This window comes from Gorilla gorilla, chromosome 6 (assembly GCF_029281585.2).
Source record: "Gorilla gorilla gorilla isolate KB3781 chromosome 6, NHGRI_mGorGor1-v2.1_pri, whole genome shotgun sequence".
Classification (NCBI taxonomy): domain Eukaryota; kingdom Metazoa; phylum Chordata; class Mammalia; order Primates; family Hominidae; genus Gorilla; species Gorilla gorilla.
The window spans coordinates 77,392,641-77,408,207 of NC_073230.2; the positions used below are offsets into that span (position 1 = coordinate 77,392,641).

At 45.6% G+C, this 15,567-nt stretch overlaps 2 long non-coding RNA genes across 2 annotated transcripts in view; one reads left to right on the top strand and one right to left on the bottom strand.

Annotated features, from left to right (window-relative positions):
• LOC134758869 (uncharacterized) overlaps positions 1-15,567 on the bottom strand; it is a 171,418-nt gene that overhangs the window by 56,455 nt on the left and 99,396 nt on the right. The window lies entirely within an intron of this gene.
• Positions 4,697-5,770, top strand: LOC129534779 (uncharacterized). The gene is made up of 2 exons (XR_008681480.1): positions 4,697-4,782; positions 5,406-5,770. It is a non-coding gene; the product is annotated as an uncharacterized lncRNA (long non-coding RNA).

Sequence of the window (15,567 nt, forward strand, 5' to 3'; positions counted from 1 at the left end):
CCTTGATAACAGCAGTTCCAGGACCAGGACGCACACAGCAGAGTTCATCGTGCTGAAGAAGGACACGGAAGACAGATGACAATGTGGTCCACCATGCAGACCCACCAGCAAACTAGCCCAGAGAGACAGCTCCGTACCAAATGTGGTTTGCTTTCAATAATTTTGGGCTGCTATTTTTTATATATTTAAGTCTTGAGAAATAGAATGCTCTTTGTAAGCTTCATCCTCGTTATTTGTTTCATCACCCATCCCTGAGCAAACTTTCTTTTCTTCTGCAAATTTCCAGCTATTGTGCTGGACCCTTGTTGACTCCAATAGAGATGGCACCATGTCCCAGAAGCCAAAGAGGAGACCTGGAGCCAGTGAAGGTGACATAATATCAGTGGCAGGAGGCAGACAAATTCCTAGGCAGACAGGGCCAGGTCCCTGGTGAAATCCGACCTTCAAGCCAAAGACAGCCCAAAGCCTGAAACCTAGCTACTACAGCCCAGGACTGGAGTGAGAACTTCCTCGATGGCTTTTTAGCCAATCAAATGATGCTTTTTCCAGGCCCACCCACGGACCAATCAGCACGCACTCGCCCATTCTGAGCCCATACAAACCCCAGACTCAGCCACACACTGGAACTACCTGATTTGGGGAAGGGGCTGCTTACTTCGAGTTACTCTCTCATGTTGAGAGTTGTTATGTTGCACAGTAAAACTCTTCCCCACCTTGCTCACTCTCTGGTTGTCCATGTAACCTTATGTCACAGGACAAGAACCCAGAGCCTGCTTAACAGCAGCAGTGAAAAGGGTTGTAACATGTTTCTGGCTGGCTTACCAAGCTGCGGGTGGTGACACACTCTCATTTGCTGGACTGTGAGGGAAGACCGGTAACCCTTCTGGGGGCCCAGGTCTTGGGACTCCCTGAGCCAGAGCTGTGACACACTGTAACACCCACTTAGGCCTCTGTGGTTGCTGGTGTCTTTAAATTTTTGGGCACCAACATGTTCCCCTCATCCAGATGCCAGCACCCAAGGCAGAAACCGCTTGAGGCACATCTGGTCCAACCACAGCCTTGTACAAAGCTCGTGCGCGTGCTGGCACCTGGAGCTGTCCATCCCGCCATAGCAGCTGGCACACTTGGCTGTGCCCCACGCTTGCTTGATCACACACCCCTCGCCACTCTGTACCTGACTCACTCACAGTGGGTGTGGGATCTGGGTCGGTAGCAAGAGCCGAGCAGAGCCAGCCCAGCACAGCTTGCTGGGCTAAGTGGGCAGAGCCAGCCCGGTGGTCATGGGTGAAACTCGGGCATCTCTGCCAACCGCAGAGGTTTCCAGCTGGTGAAGCAGCATCCAAAGAATCCTGTGTCAATAGGGTTTATTGAGGACTTACAAATGGGGCAGTCCAGGAGTGGCAGGCTGGACAGGAGACTCCCTGCTTTTTAAAAAAATGCACACAGGGGCCAGGTGCGGTGGCTCACGCCTGTAATCCCAACACTTTGGGAGGCCGAGGCAGGTGGATCACCTGAGGTCAGGAGTTCGAGACCAGCGTGACCAACATGGTGAAACCCTGTCTCTACTAAAAATACAAAATTAGCTGGGTATGGCGGTGCATGCCTGTAATCCCAGCTACTTGGGAGGCTAAGGCAGGAGAATCGCTTGAACCCAGGGAGTGGAGGTTGCGCTGAGCCAAGATCGCGCCATTGCACTCCAGCCTGGGCGACAAGAGTGAAACTCCATCTCAAAAAAAAAAAAAAAAACAATGCACGCAGGTTGTAATACTTTGTCACTTAGCAACCTCCACCTAGCAACCTCCATGTATCCCAAAACAAAGGGCCTCGAGCCCCTGTAGAGCCTGCATTTCAAGGGATGGTCCAGGGATTCTGATGTCCTTTACAGATAAGCAATGAATCTTCAGGTTGGCCATTTCCGGATTCCTTAGCTTGGAGCTTTTTTTTTTTTTTCTTTGAGATGAAATCTCACTTTGTCGCCAGCCTGGAGTGTAGTGGCACAATCTCGGCTCACTGCAAACTCTGCCTCCTGGGTTCAAGTGATTCTCCTGCTTTCAGCCTCTGAGTAGCTGGGACTACAGGTGCCCACCACCATGCCCGGCTAATTTTTGTATTTTTAGTAGAGACGGGGTTTCACCATGTTGGCCAGGATGGTCTCGATCTCTTGACCTTGTGATCCGCCCGTCTCAGCCTCCCAAAGTGCTGGGATTACAGGCGTGAGCCACCACGCCCAGCCGGAACTTTGAACACACATTTCCTTAGACGATAGTGTTATTTTCAGGGTGTGCTTAAGTTATTGCTCTCAAGTGTGTCTTCCATACACTAGCATTGAGGCCTAGAGAGGTTAGAACACTTACCTACATACATTTAGCAAGTGGCCTTATCTCAGTCACGGTTTAGTCATTGTTCAGTGTGTCAGATCATCAGCTGTGCGAATGTTTTGGGTAAGTTAGAGCAGGCATAAAATCCTCATCCAGAATCAGTGGGGAAAAGGACAGTCAGGATTACTGAGAAGTCAAAATAACAAACTATTTTAACCAGAGTGTCATGAGAGCAGAGAATGTTTTAGGCTAACAGTTCTGAGAATTTAACTTGTCCAACCTTGTAATTTTACAGATGAGGAAACCTAGAGCTGTAGAAAGTTAAATTGTGTCTGCCAGGCAGCCATGGCTCATTAGCACACGTGCAGAATGACTATAAATAAGCCACAGTCCACTTACAGCTTTTCTAGCCACTCTTGCAGAGTCCTTTCAGAGCGTGCTTTATCACCCAGAGATGAGGCGGATTCCAAAGCAGCACACAGTGGGCCTTCAGGTGCTGTCAAGTTTATGTTGATATGTTATTTGCTTTTATCTGCAAACTAAGCAAGCCCTTCAGAATCTCAGTTAACTTTCTATTTTCAATAAGGAGTTCTTTGTTTATAGTGCTAAGAGAAGTGTTGGTTATGCTGGTAAACAGCAAAACTGTCGAATTAGAGGCATTCAAATACTTTTGCAGGAAGGTTATGTGAACCTGAAAATCTGAGACCGGTCTCAGTTAATTTAGAAAGTTTATTTTGCCAGGGTTGAGGGCGCACACCTGTGACACAGCCTCAGGAGGTCCTGATGACATGCCCAAGGTGGTCGGGGCACAGCTTGGTTTACACATTTTAGGGAGACATGAGACATCAATCAATAAGTGTAAGGTGTACATTGGTTCAGTCCAGACAGGTGGGACAACTCTAGGCAAAGGCCAGGCAACTCGAAGTGGGGAGGGGGCTTTCGGGTCATAGGTCAATAAGAGACCAATTGTTGGATTTTTTTGTTTCTGATTAGCCTTTCCAAAGGAGGCGATCAGATATACAGAGGGGTGACTTTGAATAGAATGGGAGACAGGTTTGCCTTAAGCAGTTCCAAGCTTGGCTTTTCCTTTTAGCTTTGTGATTTGGGGACCCCAAGATTTATTTTCCTTACATCATACTTCTCTCAAAGCAACCTCTGTTTCCCAGGCCTCTTTAGCCCTAAGATGCATTTTTCATCTCCTGCCTTTTCTGGAAAAAGAAGAGGAATCCTGTGTACAGAGGCCTTTATATCTTGGCTACCAACAATCCCTGCTTCTATGCAGAACGCACTTAGAAAGCATGTGGATTCCGGCCTGTGTTCTAAAATGGCTCATTAATCATGCATTTCCTTAAGAAGGATTCTAAAGAGCTCCGATTTGGTGGGGAGCATTCTCCTTCTTCCCTCGGGCAGACTAGCAAGTGCAGAGTCTTGCAGTTCTTTCATCTATTTACAGCTCACAGAAGCCACCCCGAAGGGGATGATGGTGATGTGTGATTCCTAAGGAGAAATCACTCAAATTCATGAAGATTATCCCTGTGCCTTTATAACGTAGGTACATCGTTAAATGCGCTTTGTTGAAGCTATGCTAAAGTGTTGGACATTTCAGTGGATAAACAAAACAATAAAAACAGTCAAGATGGTTTTCTAGTTATGGGACTCTTAATACTCTACTTGAATTTAGCAGGGATTAGGTATATGTGTTTGTGTTGCTTCCTTTCTCCTCCCTCCCTTCCTCATTTTCTCTATCTTTATCTTTGTAACGAGGCCATGCATGTTACTGGGAAATACAGTAAATTTGGAGACAGGCTTGGGTTCCCATCCAAGGTTCATCATCACTCATAATTGAGTGACCCCATACACATTATGTGACTATTCTGACTCTTAGCAATTGAAGGATAACAATAGAGAAAAAAATTGTATAAGATTACATATAAATGCATAAGATTATATATAAATTGTATAAGACTATATATAAATGGATAGATAGATGGATAGATGGATGGATGAATGGATAGATAGATAGATAGATAGATAGATAGATAGATAGATAGACGGATGGATGGACGGACGGAAGGAAGGATGGATGGACGGACGGAAGGAAGGATGGATGGATGGATGGATGGATGGATAAATGGATGAATGGATGGATGGATGGATGGATGGACGGACGAATGGATAGCTAGCTAGATGGATAGTTGGTTGGATGAATGGATAAATGGATGGATGAGTGGATAGATGATAGACAGATATGTAGATGGATAAATGGATAGACGGATGAACTGGTAGATGGATAGATAGATAGATGAATAGAGTCCACAGGACAGTGCATAAATAGATCATAGACTCTTTTCATTCTTTTTTTGTTTATTCTTTTTTAGTGATGAAGTCTCACTCTGTCACCCAAGCTGGAGTGCACTAATGTGATCGTAGCTCATTGCAGTCTGGAACTCTTGGGCTCAAGCAGGTATTTGTCATCATGCTTAGCAGATTTTTAAAAATATCTGTAGAGATAGGGTCTTACTATGCTGCCCAGACTGGTCTCAATCTACTGGCCTCCAGCAATCCTCTCACCTTGGTCTCTCAAAGAGCTAGGATTACAGACATGAGCTACTATTCTTTATTCAATAAAAATGTGTTTCATTGAGCACATTGTTTGGCCATCCCACTTGTAAATGCTAGGGATATAACACTGAATATAAAGCGACAAACCCCTGCTGTTGTAGAACTGATATTCTAGTGAAGGAGCCAAACCTGAATTATAGTATATAGAATGCAACACCCGTCATAGAAAGAAACAAGTCAGGGAAGTAGGGCAAGAAGTGTGGCTGGGGAAGAGGTGTTTCAAATTTTAAATGGGTCATCAGGGAAGGACTTATGCAGAGGATGGCATTTGAATAGAGGCCTTGAGTGGTGCTGGAGGGTGCAGCAGATAATCCAGGGAAGAGGGATCCCTGGCAGGGGCCTACTGCAATACACAGTGATAATTTATATGTAAAGAGAAGCTGTTCTGCCTTCTTATGAATGGGATGAAGTTACAAAGCAAGCGCAGTTCTTTATACCAATCCCTTTCCTACTTATCTTCCTCAGATGTTGGAGCACAGAGGAATGCGTTGACCAGTGACCCAGCTGCTGCTCTCAGAAATCTACCAATCGCCATGTTTCCATGGAGGCCAAGCTTTCCCAACTGCTCCCAGACAGTGATTGAGCATGGCAGGATTCTCAGGCAAGCCCACTCCTGGGAAATGCACCACCTCTATCATGGGCTCCCCATCAGCTTTGCAGAAACTTTTGCAGAACCTCGTGCGAAGTCTTGCCCTGCCCTGTGTTCCCGTCTTTCCCTTCTCCCCTGGTGCTAGACTTGCGCTGTGGTCTGATGACTCTCCTGGACTCTGCTGGCTTCCTTCCCATTTTCCCTTGCAGGAGTTTTCTCTAATAAATCTCTTACACTCTTATTAGAGTTTTCCCTAATAAATCCAGACTTAGCGTCTGCTTGGAATACCAAGACTGACACAGGCACCACTGAGGAACTTTAGGTGCCCAGGTAACAGCCAGCACAAACTGTTGGACCTTTGAGTGAGGCCAGCTTGGACCTTCTTGTGCAATTGATAAATTACAGCCATGTGAGATATTGAAATCCTTGTGAACTATTGGTAGGGATGTAACATGCTACAGCCATTTTGAAGAACAACGTGGTGGTTCCTCGAAACATTAAAAATAAAATTGGCCTGGCACGGTGGCTCATGTCTGTAATCCCAGCACTTTGGGAGGCCAAGGTGGGCGGATCACCTGAGGTCAGGAGTTCAAGACCAGCCTGGCCAACATGGTGAAACCCCACCTCTACTAAAAAATACAAAAATTAGCCGGGCGTGGTGACGGTTGCCTGTAACCCCAGCTACCTGGGAGGCTGAGGCAGGAGAATTGCTTGAACCCAGGAGACGGAAGTTGCAGTGAGCCTAGATTGCACCACTGCACTCCAGCTTGGGCAAGAGAGAGAGACTCATCTTAAAAAAAAAAACAATAGAATTACCATATGATGCAGCAATTCTACTTCTGGTTATACACCCAAAAGAACTGGAAGCAGGGACTCACAGAGATCCTTCTGCAGTCACGTTCATAGCAGAATTATTTACAATGGCCCAAGTGTCCATTGCACATGAATGAATAAGCAGAATGTGGTATATACATACAATGGAATATCATTCAGCTTTAAAAATAATGGAAATTCTGACACATGATACAACATGGATGAAACTTAAGGACATCATGCTAAGTGAAATAAGCCAATCCCAAAAAGGCAAATACTGTATAATTCCATTTATATGAGGTACTTAGAGTAGTCACAATCATATAGACAGAAAGTTGATTGGCAGTTTCCAGGGACAGGGGAGACAGGAAAATGAGGAGTTATTGTTCAATGTATATAAAGTTTAATTTTTTTATTTTACTTTATTTTTTTTTAGATGGAGTTTCGCTGTTGTTGTCCAGGCTGGAGCGCAATGGCACAATCTTGGCTCACTGCAACCTCCACCTTCCAGCTTCAAGCGATTCTCCTGCCTCAGCCTCCTGAGTGGCTGGGATTATAGGCATCCACCAACATGCCTGGCTAATTTTTGTGTTTTTAGTAGAGACGGGATTTCACCATGTTGGCCAGGCTGGTCTCAGACTCCTGACCTCTTGATCTGCCCACCTCAGCCTCCCAAAGTGCTGGGATTACAGGCGTGAGCCACCATGCTGGGCCTAAAGTTTAAGTTTTTAAAATGAAAAGAATTATGGAAGTGGATAGTGATAAAGATTGTACATTATAAATGTATTGAATACTACCAAAATATACACTGAAGAACTGGTGAGTTAGTCTGTTTTGCCATGCTGTAAAGGAATACCTGAGGCTGGGTAACTTATAAAGAAAAGAGGCTCACACCTGTAATCCCAGGGCTTCGGGAGGCTGAAGCTGGTGGATTGCTTGAGTTCATGAGTTTGAGACCAGCCTGGGCAATATGGTGAAACCCTGTCTTTACAAAACATATGACAGTTAGCCAGGTGTGGTGGTGCACACCTGTAGTCCCAGGTACTTGGGAGGCTGAGATGGGAGGATGGCTTGAGCCTGGGAGTATGAGGCTGCAGTGAGCTATGATTCCATCACTGTAGCACTCCACCCTGGGTGATAGAGCCAGAACTTGTCTCAAAAAAAAAAAAAAAGGCTGGGCGCGGTGGCTCACGCCTGTAATCCCAGCACTTTGGGAGGCTGAGACGGGCAGATCACAAGGTCAGGAGATCGAGACCATCCTGGCTAACATGGTGAAACCCCGTCTCTACTAAAAATACAAAAAAATTAGCCGGGCATGGTGGCAGGTGCCTGTAGTCCCAGCTACTCAGGAGGCTGAGGCAGGAGAATGGTGTGAACCGGGAGGCGGAGCTTGCAGTGAGCCGAGATTGCGCCACTGCACTCCAGCCTAGGTGACTGAGTGAGACTCCGTCTCAAAAAAAAAGAGGTTTATTTGGCTCATGGTTCTACAGGCTGTACATGCATGCCACTAGCATCTGCTAGGCTTCTTATGAGGCCTCAGGAAACTTACTCACGATAGAAGGTGAAAAGAGAACAGGCAGGAACATCACATGGGGAGAGAGAGAGCAAGAGAGGGAGAGAGAGGGAGCAAGAAAGAGAGAGAGAGAAGGAGCTCCTGGAAACAACCAGCTTTTGTGTGAACTAACAGAATGAGAACTCTCTCATCACCATGGGGAGGGCACCAAGCCATTCATGAGGGATCCACCCCCATGACCCAAATACCTCCTGCCAGACCTCACCTCCAACATTGGGGATCACATTTCACCATGAGATTTGGAGGAGACACACATCCAAACCCTATCAGATGGTAAATTTTAAGTTGTGCATATTTTAGCACAATTTAAAAAAAGAAAAAAATTATAGCCAGATGAAAGAGCCCAGGAAAGTCAGCAGAGTAAACTTGTACCCAATGCACAGAAGTGTAATTTTGTTTTTGTTTTTGAGACGGAGTCTCGCTGTGTGGTCAGGCTGGAGTGCAGTGGTGCCATCTGGGCTCACTGCAACCTCCGCCTCTCGGGTTCAAGCGATTCTCCTGCCTCGGCCTCCCAAGTAGCTGGGACTACAGGCACGCACCGCCCCCACGTCCAGCTAATTTTTTTATTTTTAGTAGAGACGGGGTTTCACCATGTTGGCCAGGATGGTCTTGATCTCTTGACCTCATATTCTGCCTTCGTCAGCCTCCCTAAGTGCTGGGATTACAGGCGTGAGCCACTGAACCCGGCTGTATAATTGTTTTAAGGCACTTATGTTTGGGGTGCCTTGTTAGGTAGCAAAGGCTAGGGACGCAATACCAGGAGAAGACTTAGAGGAACCAGGAACAGAGGAATAAACTAGCAGCTGAGGCAGGAGAATCCTTGAACCCAGGAGGCAGAAGTTGTAGTGAGCTGAGAGTGCACCACTGCACTGCAGTCTGGGAGACGGAGACTCAGTCAAAAAAAAAAAAAAAAAAAAGAGAGAGCTCACAGTTCTGCAGGCTGGCTCAAGTGTGAAGAGAAGATATGACCAACCCAGCACGTGCTGAGGAGCCCTGCCTGGGTCCTTAGCTGAGCAACCATTCCCGGACCAAACTGTCTTTCCACAACCTACTCCTGTCAACCTGATTGTTTAGTAGAGTGTCATACTATGCCTGTGTTCACACTTTGATTTAGGCCTCAGTAAGTCCCACATTAGATTCTGTTCCTGCCTCTAACTGGGCCCTTTAATGTCCACCCATTCCTGTCTTACCAATGTATATTCAGACTTGGGCTTTTTAGCTAAATATTTGGCTGGGCACAGTGGCTCACACCTGTAATCCCAACATTTTGGGAGGCCGAGGCAGGAGGATTGCTTGAGGCCAGGAGTTTGAGACCAGCTGGGGCAACATAGTAAGATCCCAAGGTCTACAAAAAATAAAAATACTAGCTGAATGTTGCGGTGCATGCCTGTATTCCGAGCTACTTGGGAGGCTGAGGCTGGAGGATGGTTTGAGCCCAGGAATTCCAGGCTGCATTGAGCCAGCAGTGAGCCATGCAGCCTGAAACTCCTGGGCTCAAGCCATCCTCCAGCCTCAGCCTCCCAAGTAGCACTTGTACCACTGTCCACCAGCCTGGGCAACAGAGCGAGACCCAGTCTCAAAAAATAAAATAAAATAGAATGAAAATATTAAATATTCACCTGCATGCCCCATCTTTTGCTGTTTCCTGCTGATCTCCTAAATCTGACCTGGCTCGCCACCTCCTTGTTCTGGTCCTTGGTTTTACCTTCTTACTCCAACCCATCAAGTGCCTTGGCAAACTCTGCATCAAGAAATTGGCATCACAGCTGAACCTTGGGGCTGGAACCCAGCCTTGGTTGTCTTTCATCATTTCCTTCTCAACATTGCACTCCCTTCTGCCACTGGAAGGCTGTCTTCTTCATTTATTTTTTTTTTTCAGATGAAGTTTTTGCTCTGTTGCCCAGGCTGGAGTGCAATGGCACGATCTCAACTCACTGCAACCTCTGCTTCCTGGGTTCAAGCAATTCTCCTGCCTCAACCTCCTGAGTAGCTGGGATTACAGGCGCCTGACACCAAACCCAGCTAATTTTTTTGTATTTTTAGTAGAGATGAGTTTTCATCATGTTGGCCAGACGGGTCTCGAACTCTTGACCTCAGGTGATCCACCCGCCTCAGCCTCTCACAGTGCTAGGATTACCAATGTCAGCCACCTTGCCCGGCCCTGAAGGCTATCTTCTAATGCGCTCCTGAATCCCTCACTGTCCCTGTGTTCTCATGGCTAACCTGCTTTCCAGCACATCAAGATGTCACTTGCTGAGAATTTCAACTTCTGCCAGCCAGAAGTTGAAGGCAGCCAGTGGCAGGCAGTCTGGTGAAGGCAGCTCTCTCCACCTGACCCCACAGAAGGGCTGCATTTCCGAAGTCAGCGGCTACCTCCTCCAAAGGATTACTCAGGACTTTCCTGGCAAGGGGGATGATTATGCCTGCCACAAAACTTACTAACTTGTGAATCCTTGGCAGAAGGGTTGAGCCTGAAAACTGTTTTCAAGTAGCAAGAATGCACTTGATTCATGGAGAGAGGCATTTTTTATTTGAGAAAAAAAAAAGTAAATCCCTTTTCTGCACTCCGATAAATGAAAAAATCCATACTATTAAATAGCACTAGGAAAAACTAGCTCTTAGAGGACTCATGAATACTTTCAAATTATGGTGAAACAAAGACACACAGAAGACAATGTCACAAATATAAGATACTCTTTTTTTTGAAACAGGGTCCTGCTCTGTCATTCAGGTTGGAGTGCAGTGGTATGATGATAGCTCAATGCAGCCTCCAACCCCTGAGCTCAAATAATCGTCCTGCCTTAGCCTCCCGAATAGCTGGGATTAGAGGTGAGCACCACCATGCCTGGCTAATTTTTGAATGTTTTTCTAGCAATGGGATTTCACCATGTTGTCTAGGCTGGTCTCGAACTCCTGACCTCAAGTGATCTGCCCACCCTGGCCTCCCACAGTGCTGGGATTACAGGCGGGAGCCACTCGCCCAGCCCATATCACTTTTTGATCCTAAAAATCCCTTTATATGTCTTTGGGATATTTAAGGATTTAAATATCCCAAAATTTAAATAAAGAGATTTAGTGGGCCAGGCACTGTAATCCCAGCACTTTTGGAGGCCGAGGTGGACAGATCACCAGGTCAGGAGATCGAGACCAGCCTGGTTAACATGGTGAAATCCTGTTTCTACTAAAAACACAAAAAAATAGCCAGGTGTGGTGATGGACACCTGTAATTCCAGCTATTTGGGAGGCTGAGGCAGGACAATTGCTTAAATCTGGGAAGCGGAGGTTGCAGCGAGCTGAGATGGCGCCATTGTACTCCAGCCTGGGCAACAAGAGCAAAAGTCTATCTCAAAAATAAATAAATAAATAGTAGAAGTTTCCAGGTGTGCATTTCAGGGTGACAGGAAGCTTTGCTCCATGTAGTAGCTCAGGAATTCAAGCTGATGGCTTCAAAAGTTACTGAGTGTCACCTTTTCTGACAATGTGAAGATGGAAAGAGTGGAAGTTTAAACCTCCAAATTTCCTTTTCAGTAAATGAGGCAGAAATTGCACATATTACTTCCTTTCCAGTTCCACCAGCAGTATAGTCACACGGCCACCCTAATCAAACAGGGCTGGAAAATGTAGTCTCAAGTTGGACTCAGGCCTACTACAACAATAGCAATAGATGTGTAAAACTGATTACGATTGCAGCTTGCATCTCTACCACACCATGACTGGCATAGACAAATTGTGATTCATACCCCATAGTGGATGAGGGACATTCCTTCTTGAGATCAAAGGATGAGATACTACTACTACCTGCACTCAGCACGGAGATTTCATTAGGAGAAAAAGTGAGAATTGGCTATAGGTGAGGTAATAAATAGTGTCTACTGTATACTTTTCATATAAATAAACTGACAGTTGGGAAAAAATAAATTAAGGCATTATATCTCTGCTTTGGTTTTATTACTCTGTGTCTGACATGTTTAATTCTACATGAGTCTTCAGGACCAGACTCTGTCCTCTGAGGACAAGGATTTTGTTGGTGACATCCCTTTGCCCCCAACCTCTCCCTGTGGCTCTATGCTTGAAACACTGGAGGTGTTCCATGTTTGCTAATGACCAGAATGTACAAGGTTCAGGTTTCCTCACTGTTACGCATGTGCATGTGAAGAGACCACCAAACAAAAAAGAACTGGAATTGGAAGGACAGGGAGATTGAAGGGTAGTGAGAGAGGCTGGAGAAGAGAGTGAAAAGACTGCTTCCCTGATTTGAAATTGGTGAGATGTTCCTTGGACTGGTCTGAGGACCCGAGGTTGTAGGTGGATCTCCTCACAGAGTGAGGGCGAGGACAGGGAACCAGTCTCCCAAAGGAGTCCTCCTGTCCCGGGTTTTGGCACCAAATGTCATGCGCGTCCATGTGAAGAGACCACCAAACAGGCTTTGTGTGAACAATAAAGCTTTTTAATCACCTGGGTGCAGGTGGGCTGAGTCCGAAAAAGGAATCAGCAAAGGGAGATAGGGGTGGGGCAGCTTTATAGGATTTGGGTAGGTAACGGAAAATTACAGTCAAAGGGGGTTGTTCTCTGGTGGGCAGGGGTGGGGGTCATAAGGTGCTCAGTGAGGGAGGTTCTGAGACTCATTGTCCAGGAGAAGGAATTTCACAAGGTTAATTGATCAGTCAAGGTGGGGCAGGAACAAATCACAATGGTGGAATGTTATCAGTTAAGGCAGGAACCAGCCATTTTCAATTCTTTTGTGGTTCTTCAGTTGCCTTAGGTCAACTGGATGCAGGCTTGGGCTCGGAGGCCTGACAACGGCCGTAGCCCTGGGCTGTGTATCTACCCACATCAAGGAAAACAAGGAGTTGGAAATCAGGGTGGTTAATGGTTTTAACCATTGAGCCAACTTATACCAATGGTTGAGGACAGAAACAGAGTGATAGTAAAGTGAGCACACGTGGTTATAGTAATTGCAACATTGGGTTGGTATCATCCTTGACCTCTGTGTGTCGGGTTGGTTCTATGTCTATGTATTGAAATTTTCTCTGCTTCCCCCTGTCCTGTGGTGTATACACTTGGTACATTGCTTTGTATAACTCAGTCATGTTGCCAAAATAACCAGCTGTGTGCATATCCCTTCTCTTTCCTTGAGAATTTATGATCCTCAAAATCAAGGGACATTTATTAATCTTATTTTTTCCAGCATCTTTTATAATGCCTAGGAGAAAGGGTTTTTTTTAATGTTGAGAAAACTGAATGAAAAAATAGTTTGCTTATGCTGACATAATACATCTTTCAAAACCCCTGACATGATAGGCCAATTATATAAATATTACTCACCATGACTTTAGGACAATAAGCAACACTATTGAATTTATAGATTAAACACATATTTATTGAGCATGTATTATGTACAATAAAGTCGTCTACTACACAGCAGGGAGTAGTTCAAATGCAAAGTGGCTCCATGCAGCGAAGGCATTATCTAACACTCCTAATTATAGGAATATGGGCCCTTTTTCTATTTAAAGTTGAATTTAGGGATTAGTGAGATGTTATGGGGATTTCTACCAATAGTGAACTTTCTATAATTAGCCATATCCAAGTAGATGGTGAATGATCACCAGAACAGAATATTACTCAAGGGAGGTAAAGCTCCATTTCTGAAAAAGCCTCTTCCAAAACAAAGTTTCCATAATTATAAGGGGCAAAGGGTGATGCTTTGGCTACATCCTATAGGAACTAAACTTACACCATCTTGTTCAACCATTGGTAAGGACTCTGACCATTCACTAATGAGCTGAAATATCAGGATAATTTTTTTTCTTTTTTTTGAGACAGAGTCTCACTCTGTCGCCCATGCTGGAGTGCAGTGGCATGAACTTGGCTCACTACAACCTTCCCCTCCTGGGTTCAAATAATTCTTGTGACTCAGCCTCCTGAGTAGCTGGGATTAGAGGCATGTGCCACCATGTCCAGCTAATTTTTGTGTTTTTTGGTAGAGATGGGTTTCACCTCATTGGCCAGGCTGGTCTCGAACTCCTGACCTGAAGTGATCCACCCACCTTGGCCTCCCAAAGTGCTGGGATTACTGACATGAGCCACTGCACCTGCCAATGCCAGAAGAATTTGATAGTGATAATATGGTGTTTAGGGGCTAAGAATGGTCTGATTTTGTCCAATGCCCTAATTACTCATCATAGTGATATAGGAGTTAAAAAGAAATTACTTAGGCAGATAGTGAGGGTATGGGTGTCTTCGGTAATGTTTTCCTTCTTAATGAAAAGCAGCCTGAAAATAATTTTCTACCAAAGAGCAGCCTGTAAAGAACTGCAGACAGAGACAAGCAAGCTGGAAGCTTGCAAGGGTGAATGACGGTAGGAAAAAGGTACCTGGGACTAGACATGTTCAAAATAACCATCTTCCCTTCCCCTTGCCAGCCATGTGTGCAGTAAGGAGCAGACAAGACGGCACCTGTCAAGGGGACAGTCCATTTGCATAGTAAGATTAGGGTGGGATGGCCAGACTTCCTAGTGACTATGTGTACCTAACACCTGATCAGACCAATCCGTGAGCGCTGTGTAAATCAGACACTGCCTCCTTGAGCCTGCCTATAAATCTGGTGCACTCCACTGGTCTTTTTCCTTTTCAGAAGCCCCTCTCTCTCACTAGAGAGAGAGCTCTTCTCCTTCCTCTTTCCTCTGCCTATTAACCTTCTGCTCCTAAACTCCTTGCATGTGTCCATGTCCTAAAGTTCTTGGCGCAAGACGACGAACCCCAGGTATTTGCTCCAGACAATGATGCCATGTCAATGGTGAGTTTCAGAAGGAAATGTCCTCACTTTAGGGGCAAAGCCAAGAGAAAAGAAGAAGAAAAAAAAAACCAACATGACTAAGGATAGCTGGGCCTGGATCCTAGACCCCAATTCAGAGCTCAGGTAAGCTCTACTGGACCACATGTTAAAACATTTATCCTAAATTCTTAGGTATTAGCTTTTTCACATACAGTCTAGTTTCTTATACCTGCCAGTCCCAGTGGAGAATCAGTCAGGACATATTCATTAAGATTGTCACTGCTGGCTGGGCACAGTGGCTCACAACTGAAATCCCAGCACTTTGGGAGGCCGAGGTGGGTGGACTACCTGAGGTCAGGAGTTCTAGACCACCTTGGCCAACATAGTGAAACCCTGTATCTACTAAAAATACAGAAATTAGCCAGGCGTGGAGGTGGATGCCTGTAATACCAGCTACTCAGGAGGCTGAGGCAGAATTGCTTGAACCCAGGAAGCGGAGGTTGCAGTGAGCCGAGATTGCGCCATTGCACTCCAGCCTGGCTACAGAGTGAGACCATATCTGAAAAAATTTTTTAAATTAGCCAGGTGTGGTGGCATACACTTGTAGTCCTCCTAACTACGCAAGAGAGTGAGGCAGGAGGATTGCCTGAGCTCAGGAGTTCGAAGTTTTGGTGAGCTATGATTGTTAACACTGTACTCAGCCTGAGTGACACAGAAAGAGCTCATCTCTAAAAAATTTCAAATATTCACTGGGCATGATGACATGTGCTTGTAGGCCCAACTACTTGGGAGTTGGCTTGAGCCAGAAGTTTGAGGCTGCAGTGAGCTATGATCATGCCACTGCTTTCCAGCCTGGGCCATAGAGCAAGACCCA